General features: G+C 44.0%; 1 protein-coding gene across 18 annotated transcripts in view; it reads left to right on the top strand.

Moving 5' to 3' along the window:
* Positions 1-14,677: 14,677 nt before the first annotated feature.
* ZNF239 (zinc finger protein 239) overlaps positions 14,678-15,690 on the top strand; it is a 40,540-nt gene continuing 39,527 nt past the window's right edge. For 9 of the 18 annotated variants that reach the window (XR_014253092.1, XR_014253093.1, XR_014253094.1 and 6 more), the window contains exon 1: positions 14,797-15,690. The gene's annotated coding sequence lies outside the window, so the exon portion shown is untranslated. Of the gene's footprint in view, positions 14,761-14,796 lie in introns of those variants that run through there. The other 9 variants (XM_082423876.1, XM_082423873.1, XM_082423883.1 and 6 more) reach the window with 3 other exon arrangements.

Raw genomic sequence — 15,690 nt, 5'->3', positions numbered from 1 at the left:
CTTCGTCAGAAAGTTCTTCTTTTCTCTTCTCCCATCTTCTACTACTTTCTATCCCATGACCCACTTTATTTTTTTTTTTTCACAGGGTTTCTCACTGCCAGGCAGGAGAGGTTTAGATTTATGGTCAGTACACTCTATAATGAGAGCTCCAGGAGGTCAGGGACCACTTGGGTCACTGCTGGCTCCCCAGCCTAAAACACTGCTTGACACATGGGCATGTTCAAGGATGTGTCATTCAACAAATGAATAGAAACGCTGAAAGACATGCAAAATGATACTGGCTTTATCCTAGAATTTACAGTGATAAACATGTATTTGTTAATTGCCATTCATAGCAATAACAACCTAGTATGTACCAGGCACAGTGCTGAGCCCTAAGACATACAACATCTCTCTGTATTTCCACCAGAAATGTATAAAGTAAATCTATTTTACAGCTAAGAATACTAAGGCTCAGAGAGTTGAAAGAACTTGCTCAAGGTCACAGGCTGGTTGAGTATACAATATTAAAAAGGAGCTATAAAAAGTGGTAATGAGACTATGGAGCAAACTAGAAGAAATGGCTAGGGCATATTAAAAGGAAAAAATGGGTGAGCCTAAAAAATACACATGCAAAGGTGTTTCAAATGAAATAATTTGATTTGCTAGTGTGATAAGAATACGGGTAATCTTTAATTTTTAAAAATTTTTGTTAGTTTGCATAATAAATACTCAACTATTTACTACTTCCTTCAAAATGTTCATTACCTCCTGTCAACTTCTCAAAGTCCTTCAAAACCCCGTTTTCTCCAGGATTAAGGCAAATTCCAACCTGGCATTCTAGACACTGAACGTTTCCAACTTTCTCTGGGGCTAGCTCATTCATGGTTCAGATGTAATGGCTTCACTCATGTTGCAGCGCCTTCCCCTAGTCACCCCAAACTCTCCAAATATGCAATTTTCATTTATTCTTCAGTAAGAACCATAATGATCACCACCACTACCACCTCCCCACCCTGAAGACTCCTCTGACTCCTGAAGGTCAAGAGAGCACTACCATGGCTGTGTCATGTGTATCATTCATGATTAACATAAAGCCTGCTTACATCTTTTTATGCTACGTGTCTGTTTTTCCATTTTCTGAGTTCGCAATGTCTTTGAGGCAACAGCTGTACCTTATTACAAAGTATGTTTCACTTTCTAGCACTCTAGAAAGCATGGGTACCAATAATCTATTTGGTGAATGACTCTGTAATGGGTAGAGAGGACATGAAGGGATGACAGTGGGGAGAGGGGCCCCTTCTCTGTAGAGCTACACCACTCCAGGAATGGCTCAGGCAGCTTGGTCCATACACTGGGCAGAGCATTTTCCAAGCAAGAGGCATAAACCCAACTTCACTTTGAAACAACAGCGATTTCTCAGGAAAAGGAAAAATCAAACTTGCCTGGATGTGGGTTCTTGGTAGTCTTGGGGCCGTCTGTCCCCTGAACTGTTCTCCCAGGCAAGGACAAAGAATCTTGACTAAGCCAACCTGGGAAGAAGAAAGGAAATGTGAGGAAGTCCCTCCATGTTCGGTACTAGCTAGAACTCGCTCTCTGCACGCTGAACGAGAACAGTCCGCCACACTCCCTACTCCCCACAAAGGTCGAGAGGTGAAGGTGGTTAAGGGCAGGAAGAAAGGGCACGGAACGCCTGCCTGGAGTCCGGCCTTGCAGCAAGCTCCAGGCCAAGCTCTGACCGTGAGTCAGTCAGGCACCTTCTCCAACACATGCGGAAAGTCTCGTCGGAGATTCAATCCCTGGGCCTCAGTGCAAGCCTTTAAACCTTCTGGGACAGCACGGCTCCTGGGGTTGGGGCCCCGCTCACATCTGCCCGCCCCTCCTAGCCCGCTCTTTCCTCAACCTGCCCCTCGGGGAAAGGAGGAGCGCACCAGGTCTTTGTGCCCCAGTCCGGCGGCAGCCGTTCCCGACCAAGCTGGGAGGGTTGGGCCAGAAAGCTGCGCGCGCTGAAGAGCCGTGACCACCCTCACTGTATTTACAGCCGAGACACAGGTGCAAGCCGGGTATGCCGGAGCCGCGCTCTACTCAAACGGAGGCGGGCAGGGCCGGAAACGGAAGTGACCGCGGAGGCCTCTGGGAAATGTAGTCTGGGATACAGTCCGGCGTCTCTGGTTCTTCATCCTATATGCGCACGTTGGCATCACCTGGGGAGCTTGAAAAATTAATTGCGCCTTGGTCCCAACTCCACAGATTTTGCGTTAATGCTCTGGGTGTGGTCTTGGCATCGGGATTTTTTAAGCTCCCAAACGATTTTAATATTCAGCCAAGATTGGCACCCAGAAACTGATTGCTAGAAACTGATTTGGATCTGAAAAACATGTTTTAGGTTACTTTGGGGGGCCTATTTATGGTTTGTTCATTTGTTTGTTTCCAAGTAATCCTGTTTTAATTTCAGACAAAGAAAAAGCATGTTAGAAAAGTATAGCACCCAGAACATTAAAAATTAGTTTCTCACCATTAACTGACACAGAAGATGGAACAAGATTGAATCAGTTTTAACAAATGTATTATTAAAATATTCTACTTATAAAATCCAGCAATTTGACAGCTTAGGAAGGAAAAATATATCTTTCATTCAATTAGGACTTTTTATTTAAAAGAAAATTCCTCTGAATGGAGCATTCATGCACCAAACTAACAATGATTAACCAATGCCCCAGTATGTGCCACTCACTGTTCTAGATGCTAAGGATAAAGCAGTTGTCAAGGACTCCCTCCTTCACCAAACTTTAGTCAGGATCCTGTGAATCCTCTTCTCCTCTAGACCTTGTCTTTGGCCTGCTGAATCCAATTTTAGTAAAGAATCCTGCTAAGCCAGTTCATCAGGAATTCCCAGGCTTCCCTGGTGGCGCAGTGGTTGAGAATCTGCCTGCTAATGCAGGGACACGGGTTCGAGCCCTGGTCTGGGAAGATCCCACATGCCGCGGAGCAACTAGGCCCGTGAGCCACAACTGCTGAGCCTGCGCTTCTGGAGCCTGTGCTCCGCAAAAAGAGAGGCCGCGATAGTGAGAGGCCCACGCACCGCGATGAAGAGTGGCCCCCGCTTGCCGCAACTAGAGAAAGCCCTCGCATAGAAACGAAGACCCAACACAGCCAAAAATAAATTAATTAATTAAAAATAAAATAAAATAACAAATGTTCAAGTACAATTGGTGTCTAAAAAAAAAAAAGAATTCCCCCACCCTTGGTATCTAATCAAGTTCCTTTCTACCTCCCCTTGATACCTAACCAATTTCTTAGTAATTTTCCATTTACTCCCTCACCCTGCCAGTTGGCTATAAATCCCCACTTGTCCCTTTTGTACTGGGGGTAAGTTCAAGCTCTCTCCCTATTGCAGTAGGCTTGAATAAAGTCTTCTTTGCAGGTTTCAACAAGTGTCAGAATAATTTCTCTTTAACACAGTGAAAAAATAATGTTCCTCCCCTCAAAGACCTTATATTCAAATAGGGGGCAGGAAGACAGAGATTAAACAAATGCAAGGTAAGGAGATGGGAGGAGGATTCTTATCCAATACAGAGCTGTATGAACTGCCCTCTTTGATAAGAGATCATACAAGCAGAGTCCGAAGGAAGTAAGGTAACAAGAAGGAGTGTATCTGTGGGAAGTCTGGTCCAGGCAGAGGAAACAGCAGATGCAAAGCCACTACAGAGAGAGCGTACTTGGTTTATTTGAGGAAGAGAAACATGTCAATGAGGTTGGAATTCTAAAGACATAAGAAAAGACCAGCTCATGTTTGTGATGACTAATTTCATGTGTCACCTTGACTGAGCTAAGGGATGCCCAGATAGCTTATAAAATATTATTTCTGGGCCCACCTATGAGGGTGTTTCCAGAAGAGATTAATATACGAATGGTGAACTGAGTAAAGCAGACTGCTCTCCTCAATGTGGGTGGGCAACATCCAATCTATTGAGAATCTGAATAGAATTTAAAAAGCGGAGGAAGGGAGATTGGTCTCTCCACTTGAGCTAAGACATCCATCTTCTCCTGCCCTCAGACCTTCAGATGCTGGGACTTACGTCAGCATACCATTCCTCCCTTCTCAGGCCTTCAACCTCCAACTGGGAGTTACGCCATTGGCTCCCCTAATTCTCAGGCCATCAGATACAGACTGAACTACACCACTGGCTTTCCTAGTTCTCCAGCTTGCAGACATCAGATCATTGGACTTCTAAGTCTCCATACACAGGAGCCAATTAATTAATTAAATACACTATTGGTTCTGTTTCTCTAGAGAACTCTGCTTAATACAATGTTGGTCCTTTCAGTCCACTATAAAGACACTGGCTCTTATTTCAACTGAAATAAGAAGCCATCAGAATGTGGAGAAATCAGAATTCTCATTGGTTGTTAGTAGGATCATAAAATACTGCAGCCACTTTGGAAAATGCCTGGCAGTTCCTCGAAATGATAAATATGGAGTTACCATATCACTCCGTGATTCCATTCCTAGATACCTAACAAAGAACAATGAAAATATACATCCACACAAAAATTTGTACATAAGTGTACATAGCAGTGTTATTCATTAGAGCTAAAACTGGAAACAACACAAATGTACAACAACCGGTGAATGGATAAACAAAATATGGTATATCCAAACAATGGAATAATATTTGGCAATAAAGTTAATGAAGTACCGATACATGCTACATAATCAATGAACTTTGAAAATATAATCCTAAGTGAAAGAAGACAGTCACAAAATATAACACACTGTATGATTCCACTTATCTGAAATGTCCAAAATGTCAAATTCTATAGAGACAAAAATAGATAAATGGTTGCTAGCAGATGGAGGAAAGGAGGAATGGAGAGACACTATTGATGGGTATGGAGCTTCTTTTGGGAGTAATGAAATGTTGTAAAATTAGATAGTAATTATATTAGTTTCCTAGGGCTGCTGTAACAAAGTGCCATAAACTTAAACAATAGAAATTAATTCTGTCACACTTTTGGAGGCCAGAAGTACAAAACCAAGGTGTCAGCAGGGTTGGTTCCTCCTCAGACTTTGGGTAGAATCCTTCCTTGACTCTTCCTAGGTTCTGGCGGTTGCCATCAATCCTTGCCTTACATTCTCCCTGTGTGTCTCTGTCTTTATGTGGTACTTCCTCTTATAAGAACAGCTACTTATATTGGATTAGAGCCCAACCTAACAACCTCATCTTAAGTTGATTACATCTGCAACAACCCGATTTCCAAATAAGGTCACATTTTGGAGTACTGGGGGTTAGAACGTGAACGTATGAAGGCGGGTGGGAACACAATTCAACTCATAAAATTTAGTTTTGTGTTTTGTTCCTTAATGTTTTGCCTTTAATACTCTGTAATGTATTCTTTACAGTTCACATCTTATGAGATAGGATCTAAGTTTGTCTCAAATGAATAGATAACTTTTCAGCACCATTCATTGAAAAGTCTTTTTGTTCCTCCACTAAATTGAAATGCCATCATTATCTTATGTCACACTATACAGTCTCCTAAACAAAAGTTGTGGGGATTTCTTAACCTGTGCTGTTTTCCAGAAGCAAAGGGCTCAGATAAAGTTCAACACTCTTGCTATTAATAAGGAGTGGTTAAATATATTATAGTAAATCCATATGACAAAATACTAGGCAACCATTAAAAATATCAACATAGATATAGACATATGTTACATAAATGTGCTGACAAAATATTGTTGAGTGAAAAAATCAGTTTCCAAGACAGCCTGTATAGTTTAATCCCACATACTACCTTACATAATAATGAGAAATGCCAGAAAAGTACTCAGCAAAGATCTCCTGCAAGATATGACTCAACCTATGCCAAGTCCTGTGATAAACCTTCTATTTGAATTATCTCTTTTAATCCTCAAAGCAACCCTATGAGGTAGGTACTATTACTATCCTCAAGAGCAAAAACTTTTTGTTATAGAAATTTCAAATTATACACAACATAGAATAATACAATGAGCCACTATGTATCCATAACCCAGATTCAATAAATATCAAGATCGTGCCCATTTTCTTTTATCTATCAATCTCCCCTCCCTTTTGGTATTCTGGGAAAACTGGACAGCTACATGTAAAAGGATGAAATTAGAACACTCCCTAATACCTTATACAAAAATAAACTCAAAATGGATTAAAGACCTAAATGTAAGGCCAGACACTATAAACTCTTAGAGGAAACCATAGGCAGAACACTCTTTGACATAAATCACAGCAACATCTTTTTGACCCACCTCTCAGAGTAATGAAAATAAAAACAAAAATAAACAAATGGGACCTAATGAAACTTGAAAGCTTTTGCACAGCAAAGGAAACCATAAACAAGACGAAAAGACAACCCTCAGAATGGGAGAAAATATTTGCAAGTGAAACAACTGACAAAGGATCAATCTCCAAAATACACAGCAGCTCATACAGCTCAATATCAAAAACAAATAAACAACCCAATCAAAAAATCGGCAGAAGACCTAAACAGACATTTCTCCAAAGAAGACATACAGATGGCCAACAAACACATGAAAAGATGCTCGACATCACTAATCATTAGAGAAATGCAAATCAAAACTACAATGAGGTATCACCTCACACTGGTCAGAATGGCCATCATCAAAAAATCTACAAACAATAAATGCTGGAGAGGGTGTGGAGAAAAGGGAACCCTCCTGCACTGTTGGTGGGAAGGTAAATTGATACAGCCACTATGGGAAACAGTATGGAGATTCCTTAAAAAACTAAAAATACAACTACCATATGACCCAACAATCCCACTACTGGGCATATACCCAGAGAAAACCATAATTCAAAAAAACACATGCACCCCAATATTCATAGCAACACTATTTATAATAGCCAGGACATGGAAGCAACCTAAATGTCCATCAACAGAGGAATGGATAAAGATGTGGTACATATATACAATGGAATATTACTCAGCCATAAAAAGGAATGAAATTGGGTCATTTGTAAAGACATGGATGGACCTAGAGAGTATCATACAGAGTGAAGTCATAAAGAGAAAAGCAAATATCGTATAATAACGCATATACTGGACTCTAGAAAAATGGTATAGATGATCTTATTTGCAAAGCAGAAATAGAGACACAGACATAGAGAACAAATGTATGGATATCAAGGGGAAAGGGGTGGGGCAGGAGGAATTGGGAGACTGGGATTGACACATATACATTATTGATACTATGTATAAAATAGACAACTGATGGGAACATACTGTACAGCACAGGGAACTCTACCTAATGCACTGTGGTAACCTAAATGGAAGGCAAGTCCAAAAGGGAGGGGATTTCTGTATGTGTATGGCTGATTCATTTTGTTGTGCAGTGGAGGCTAACACAACATTGTAAAGCAACCATACTCCAATAGAAATTAATTTTAAAAAGTTTAAAATTTTTTTAAATTAAAAATTAAATAAAATTAAATAAAAATAAATTTCAAAATATACACAACATAGAATAATACCACAAGCTTCTATGTATCCATAACCCAGATTCAACAAATATCAAGATTGTGCCCATTTTCTTTTTTTTTTAATTTTTTAAAAATTTTATTTATTTTATTTTTGGCTGCGTTGGGTCTTTGTTGCTGCGCACAGGCTTCCTCTAGTTGCAGCTAGCGGGGGTTACTCTTTGTTGTGGTGTGCGGGCTTCTCATTGCAGCAGCTTCTCTTGTTGCAGAACACGGCTCTAGGTGCATGGGCTTCAGCAGTTGTGGCATGCGGGCTCAGTAGTTGTGGCTCACAGGCTCTAGAGTGCAGGCTCAGTAGTTGTGGCACACGGGCTTAGTTGATCCGCAGCATTTGGGATCTTCCCAGACCAGGGATGGAACCCGTGTCCCCTGCATTGGCAGGCGGATTCTTAACCACTGATCCACCAGGGAAGTCCCGTGTCCATTTTCCTTTATCTATCAATCTCCCCTCCCTTTTGGTATTCTGGATTTTTTTTTTTTTTTGGCCATGCCACGCAGCACATGGGATCTTAGTTCCCCAACTAGGGATCGAAGCCGCACCCCCTGCAATGGAAGTGCAGAGTCTTAACCACTGGACCGCTGGTGAAGTCCTGGTTTTCTGGCTTATTTAATAATGAGGTATATACCTGACTCAGGGCATTTTATTTTATTTTTTACATTGTACCATTGTCACGCTGTAAAAAAATAAATACTTTGAGAGACTGAATATGTAAACGGACAATAGCAAGACCACATAAAAAAACAATCTGCAGCAACCAGCCCAGCAAACCAACCCATTACCTACAGTAACTAGCCCAGGAAACCAGCCTGCTGTAAGTCAGACTTGTAAGAAGTCAGATCACCATCTCCAGCACAATCAGTCCAGGAAGCCAAACTATCAATCACCCCCAAAATGTCTGGTCTTGATTAATAACTGTCAGTATCCCTAATTTTTGTGCCCGCTTCCAACTTAGGACCAACCAGAGAAAACCAAATATACTCCCCTAACCAATCACATAAGATGCCCTCTTGTAGTCAGCCCCCTCTAGTTTCCTTTCGCCAACAACCTGCAAACAGGGTGTACCTGAAGCCATTTCCCTCTTTTCCACTCTAAAGCCTTCCGACTCAGCTGCCTGCCTTTGAGTCTCTGCCAAAATGCAAATCATGGTGGCTGACTCCCTTTCCATTAGCTCCCTTGCCATTAGCAAGCTCTGAATAAATAGCCTTTGTTTATTCTCATTTGGTTGGTCATGCTCCCCACAAATTCTTTAATATCTAATATCCAGCCCATATTCAAATCTCCCTAAGTGCCTCACACATTTTTCTACCTGGTTTGTTTGAATCAGATAGGGGAGCACTTCAGGTTGGCCCTGGGTCCTTATGACATGATAGTAGTCATCTCTGGCACTTCCTCACTCTCTGGAAGACAAGTTGTCTCAGGATAACGCTATACTTTGCCATGAAACAGCCATTTCTCCAGAGAGCCCTGGCTTCTGCAGTTTCCTGCAGTTTTGTGGATTCGTCCACAAACTGGAGCTTGTGGAGGAGCTTGTGGAACCTTAGCTTCTTGCTGATGATTCCACTCAGAATGGGAAGCTAGGCTATTTGTTGGCAGTTTTGAGGTTCTGGGTTCCACGACTCTCACTATCTCAGCACAGCTGCTGAAACCTAGTGGTGGTTTGACCTGACCCATTCTGGAATTTGAGGGGAGACCCTGACTCTGGTTTTGTTAAAGATATTGTCCAGTGGGATGTTTCTCTGCTATCCTGGTGACTCAGCCCATTTTTATGAGTGACTTGAGGAGATTCAAAAAACTGCTGCCAGCAATATGGACGAACCCAGAGATTATCATACTAGGTGAAGTAAGTCAGAAAGAGAAAGACAAATACCACAGGATATCACTTACATGTGGAATCTAAAATATAACACAAATGAACATATCTACAAAGCAAAAACAGACTCACAGACATAGAGAACAGATTCGTGTTTGCCAAGGGGGATGCAGGGTTGGGGAGGGATGGATTGGGAGTTTGGGATTAGCAGATGCAAACTATATAGAATGGAAAAACAACAAGGTCCTACTGTATAGCACAGGGAACTATATTCAGTATCCTGTGATAAACCATAATGGAAAAGAATATGAAAAAGAATGCATATATATATATGTTTACATATGTATAACTGAATCACTTTGCTGTACAGCAGAAATTAACAAAACTTTGTAAATTAACTATACTGCAATAAAATAAATTTTTAAAAAACTCTGCTGCCATAAGGATCTTTCCCTACTCCCCATTTTTGTTGTTGTTGTTTTTGTTTGTTTGTTTGTTTTAGCAGAGGGAGGTTTAGAGAGGCTAAAAAATGTAGCCTCAGTTTGCTCACGTGCAAAACAGTTAATAATCTCGGCTTGCCTACTTCCCAGGGCTGTTGTGAGAATTAACCGAGATAACGGAAATGAAAAGTCAGAGATTCAAGGAGGGGGACGCCGCAGACAGCAAGCGCAAGGGCAGACACACCGGGAGCAGGTGCAAAACATCCTCCGTGGTGCCTCGGTCTCCAAGGGCATGCCCCTAATGACCGCTGCCACCCGAACGTCAATAATGAGAATGGTACAGCTAACTTATACTGCCCAGCACGGTGATAAGCACCATTCACACATTATTTTATGCAGTTCTCACCACAGCCTGAAAGGGGAGAGTATCGTAAGCCTCATTTTATGGAGGAGGAAATCAGGGCTTAGTGACTGATAAACTTGTTCACAATGGTGCAGTTTTCTGTTGGCAGAACCTGTATTTAAACCCAGACTGTCTCATCCACAGCCCCTGCCTTTAGCTGCTCTGCTTTGGCTTCTGAAATAGAGAAGGTGTGAGTTTTCACTGAAGACGAAGGAAAGACAGAGGACAGAGGACAGGATGAGCCAGCAGGGGCTGGTTAGGACTCTCCCTGTTGAAGGGTTTTGGGCAGCTAGCTGCAGAGCCTCTTTCTCTGTGGCAGGTGACTGAGTTGAAGGCAGGGCTTAGCACATCTTTTGTGTTAGCCTACAAGAGATCAATTACCCACTTAGAGTCTTTCAAGTAGTTCTTGGAAGCATATCCCTCCTCTAGGGTTGCCAGATAAAATACAGCATGCCCAGTAACATCTGAATTTCAGAAAAACATTGCAGGGGACACATTTTCTTAAAAACTATTCATTGTTTATCTGAAATTCAAATTTAGCTGGGCATACTGTATTTTCATTTGCTCAATCTGGCAACCCAACCCTCTTCACTCCATACAGATCTTTGTTTTAAAACATCTCTATTATCCTAATACAACATCTAAAAAGCCACAGTTTTTTGGTTTAAAGATTTCTAGATCTTTAGGGATACCCTACGATACATTTAACCTTGGATTGAGGGGACAACCTTTAAGTTGTTATCTGCTCATTAGAGTCCTTAGTTGGCTATACCCAACATCTTTCAGAAAATCAACATGTGGAGTGTGAATAAAGGTGAGAAGCACAGCAACAGCACACAATAAGGGAGAAGAGGATGGGGGAGAAGAGAGGATTCATAACACTGAAAACCACTGAACCCTCCTCATCCCCAGTGCTAGTGCAGCCCTGCAGAGAAACATCATTTCATGTGACAAGGTAGAAAGAATATACTCACTGAGTGCTTTTGAATGAGTAAGTGCAGGAATGATGCTGAGTTGCTTCTAGCAGCATGTGAACTATAATGATGAGTTTCTACAGCCCTGAGGCCATCTTCCCTGAACCCGGAGCAGAGCAGCACCAAGAGCCCTTCATTACTGGGCAAGATTAACTTCCCTCCTCCCTCCCCTCTTGCTTGCCTGGGTGCACCTGAACAATTCTCTTCTTTTCTCTGGGCCTCAATTCTCAGTCTGAAAAGTGAAGAGAGCTGGATGAGACCCTGCTTATCACCCTCTCCATTTCCATGGCTTTTGAGGACATTTTGGCAACAGTATGGGTAATAGAGCTGGAGACATTCTTAGAACTCACAGAGATCTGGAAGGAGGGAGCTCTGTGTGCCCCTGCTCCAGTCAGAAGCCAGCCTGGTTGGGGAAAGGGATCAAATCTACATAGGAGCCCTGGACTACCTTTTCCAGCTCCAACTGTGGTTTCTCCAGCTTTCCTAGAAGTCCACTACGGCCAGAATTGCATCTGCCACCAACCAGCTTGGTCAGGTGCATTTCTGTGTCAGAGTGATCCCTAGTAGGCTGGACTGGGAGGCAGGGCCCAAGGGGGCCAACAGAAACTCCTTTCCTCATCTCTAACCTGACCTGTTCCAATTGTGATGCCTTGAAAAGATGAGGTGACAGATGTGCTACAGTGAAAGTGACCCCAGTTCAATACCCAAGGTGCTGAGTTTGGACCCTGGCTCTGCCATTTACCAGAAGCAGGATCTTAGGCAAGTCACTGCCTCTCTCTCTCATCCTCTGTGACTTCATTTTAAGAATAGTGAGGAAGAACCCTACTCCGCAGTGCTGTTCATAGGCAAGGATGAACTTTGGGCCATGAGCCCAGAGCAGGTCACCCAGGAGGAAATGGAAGTGCCTCCACCTTTCTTTCTGTGTGTCTCCCAGGGGCTCCCCAGGTAAGACCTAAAGACTCAGGTGCTCCCTGACTAATGTGCCACCAGATCCCAAGACCTTAACATGTAGAAGATGTAGGCCCCAAACGAAGACCTCCCAAGTTTTTATAGAATGAAAATTGATAATACAAAAGAGAGATGGGAATGCCCTGATGTGTGAGAAAGGGGATAAGATTCAGGGTACAAATGGAGAGTTTTCTTAAATAGAAACTGGGGCTGTTCATTCAGAATAGAAAGTAGTGCATACAGACTCCATTGGAGAGAGGTGGGCAGATGCGCTCGTGTAAAGGTATAAAAGCTCTCTTTTCTCATAGAAAGCAAAAGTCATCAGCTGTGAGTGAGATGGAAGGAGTTGTTGGAGGCTTGAAGAAATAGGAGAAACTGTGAGATAGTCATTTAGGAGAATGGATGGACTAAGAAAATGTAATAGGATAGTTGGGCAGCATTAAGGGCCCACTTGACCTTAGCAGTCATAAATTGAAAGTGAGACCAATCATCAGAGCCATGTGTTTTTCTCAGGCCACATCTGCTACACAGGTACAGGTGTGGAACAGGCAGGGAGTTGGATTCAACTAGATTTGGTGTGTGATCAGGAGAATAAAACCAAGTAAGTTAGGGTCAAGAGACTGATCATGATAGGCCATTACCTCTAAACTGGGTGAGGCGGGAAGTGAGAACATGAAGGGGTGAGAGTCAGAGCAAGAGTAGTAGAATCAATGGATAGAGAAGCAGTAGGTCCTGGCGAGATAGTTTGTGTTCCCCAGACAAAAGGCAGAGGAGCCTCAGAAATATGTCTTAGGCCCCCCAAAAGTGTCCATGTCCCAATCCCCAGAAACTGTGAATGTTACCTTATAGGGCAAAAGGAATTTTGCAAATGTGATTAAAATAAAGGTCGTGATGTTGAGAGATTATCTTGGATTAACCAGGCGGGCCTGATGTAATCACATTAGTCCTTAAAAGAGGGACACAGGAAGAGTCAGTGCCAGAAAAGGTAATGTGATGACGGAAGCAGAGATTGAAGTCATGGGCTTTGAAGATGGAGGAAGAGACCACAAGCCAAGGAATACAGGTTGTGAACGTACCTTGGAAAAGGCAGGAAACAGATCCTCCTCTAGAGCCTCAAAAAGGAACCAGCGGTGCCCACATCTTGACTTTAGCCCAGTGAAACTGATTTCAGACTTCTGATCTCCAGAACTGTAAGAGAATAAATTTGTGTTTGTTGTGTGTCACTAAGTTTGTGGTAATTTATTACAGTAGCAGTTGGAAACTAATACATCAAGAAGGGGAAAGATACAGAGGAGAGATCTAGGTAACAGCTCTTTCACACCCAGGATAAATCTGCAGGGAAAGTATTCTGGAAAGACCTAGTGGCCCTCTGTCACTCAGTGAAGGGTGAATGGAAAAGCCACTGGGGAGAATTTTGGTGCCACTCCCTCAAAGGCATTAGCAACTAAAAGGGTCTCAGCGAGCAAGGTTTCTGTGTAAATCAGTGAGACACAGTACTATCAAATTTTAAAAAGCAAACTGCAGGCCTGTATACACACGGCATGACCCCATTTTTGTTTAAAAAGTGCATCTGTTTGTATAAATAGTTATGTCTGTGTACGTTTAGGAAACAGGTCTGACTGCTGAGTGTCACATGACTGATTCCCTCATCTCCTCAGTCTTTGTTTCAATATCCCCTGTTTAAAATTGCAAAGCAACGACTTCCCTCGTGGCGCAGTGGTTAAGAATCCACCTGCCAATGCAGGGGACACGGGTTCGAGTCCTGGTCCAGGAAGATCCCACATGCTGCGGAGCAACTAAGCCCATGCGCCACAACTACTGAGCCTGCGCTCTAGAGCCAGCGAGCCACAACTACTGAGCCCGCGTGCCACAACTACTGAAGCCCACGTGCCTAGAGCCCGTGCTCTGCAACAAGAGAAGCCACCGCAATGAGAAGCCCACGCACCACAACAAAGAGTAGCCCCTGCTCGCTGCAACTACAGAAAGCCCGCGGGCAGCAATGAAAACCCAACACAGACAAAAGAAAAATAAAAATAAAAAAATAAAATTGCAAAGCATATCCCAACGAACACACCCCAGCACCATCACCCTCAATGCCCCGACTCAACTCCACTTTTTCCATAACACATATAACCTTATAACACATTATACCTTTTATCATAACTACGTATTGCTCTAGTGGGAAATGCCACTAGAATTTAACATCCACAGTGATTTTTTTTAAGTGTCTTGAACAGTTCCTGGAACATGGCAGGACCTCAATGTTTGCCAAATGAACTTCAGAGGTGAGAAGGGGACACTCATTCCAGAATATTTTTTAAGGTAAAGCGAAATTACGGGTGATATTTACGTTCTTTTCCCCCAGTAGCGCTTTACCAAAACGAAAAACATTTTAATGGGCATTCCTAATATAATTCTTACGCGTTTGCAATAAAAACCAGGAGAACCACCTGAAGGACCTAGCCGCAGACCTCATAAACTGTGAAAAGCACTCCGCGTTGGACGGAACCCTACCCTTGGGCGCAGCGCCTCGCGAAGCCTCAGGGTCGACGCCGGAAGTGGGCGAGGCCCACCCGCTGCTTTCTGGGACTTGTAGTTCGGGGCTGTAGGCGCTGGAGCGGGGCCGTATAGCGAATCCTGTGCTTCCAGGTGTCGGATTCCACGTGGGAGGTGAGAGCGGTATGGCCGCCCGCGCAATCCGTACGGCCTGCAGAGAGGCGTCTGGCGGTCGAGTTGTGGGAGCGCCGTGGGGGAGGCGCTGGGCCACAGGGGCCCGGAAGCCTGGCGGGCGGCCGTGGGAGGGCGCGCGTCGTGGCGGAGGTGCGAGCACGGGCCGCACGTGTGTCCGCTCGCCGCGGCCGCCGCTGCGTTCCCCGGTCCTAGCCGCGGTCACCTGAGACCAGGCGGCCCCTAGCGCTAAGCCGGCCGCGGCTCCGAGAGGCTCTTCTCTCGCCTGCCTGAGCTCCGGCCTTGGCCGGCCTGGGAGCTTCGCAGTTGGCCACACCGGCCTTTTCCGCGCCGGTGACTGGCCATATTCGAAGGAGGATTTCAGTGGACGTTAGGGGACCGAGAGGGGCTCCTGTGAGAGACCGAAGTTTCCGTCCCCACAGCCCTGTCCTTGCTGAAAAGAGATTGCGTCAGAGCCCCTGCACCCCAGAAACGAGTCAGGCCTTCAGGCGTCTCGGGCAGCCGAAATCTCTGCCGAGAGACTACACATCCGACCGGAGAGCTGCTACTGCTCTAACTAGAACGTTAGGGCAAAAATCGCAAAGCCTGGGGAAACGGGCACATCTTAGAGCTGCTGGGGCCAGTGGGATTTTCTTACCCTCATGGGTTTGCGGGGGAGGCTTGGCCTGTTTGGTCCAAAGCCTAGTGGAGAGAGGCGAGGGAGGTGCAGCTTGGAGAGACAGGAAAGGCACCCCAGGAGAGGGTGTGTGAAGGTAGCAGGAGCTGATTAACTTTTTTCCTACAGTCTTGCTGGACTGCTGCTTAGTCTATGTCCTGCAAGGTGGACTTGATTTTCATGGTTTTTTCGCTTTCCCTAACTCTACTTTTCCAGGCATCTGTCCTTCTTGAGAGGAGGAAATGACCAAGTTCCAG

Source organism: Balaenoptera physalus (genome assembly GCF_965194825.1).
Source record: "Balaenoptera physalus genome assembly, chromosome: 14".
Lineage (NCBI taxonomy): Eukaryota > Metazoa > Chordata > Mammalia > Artiodactyla > Balaenopteridae > Balaenoptera > Balaenoptera physalus.
This window is presented reverse-complemented; position numbering and strand designations above follow the sequence as displayed.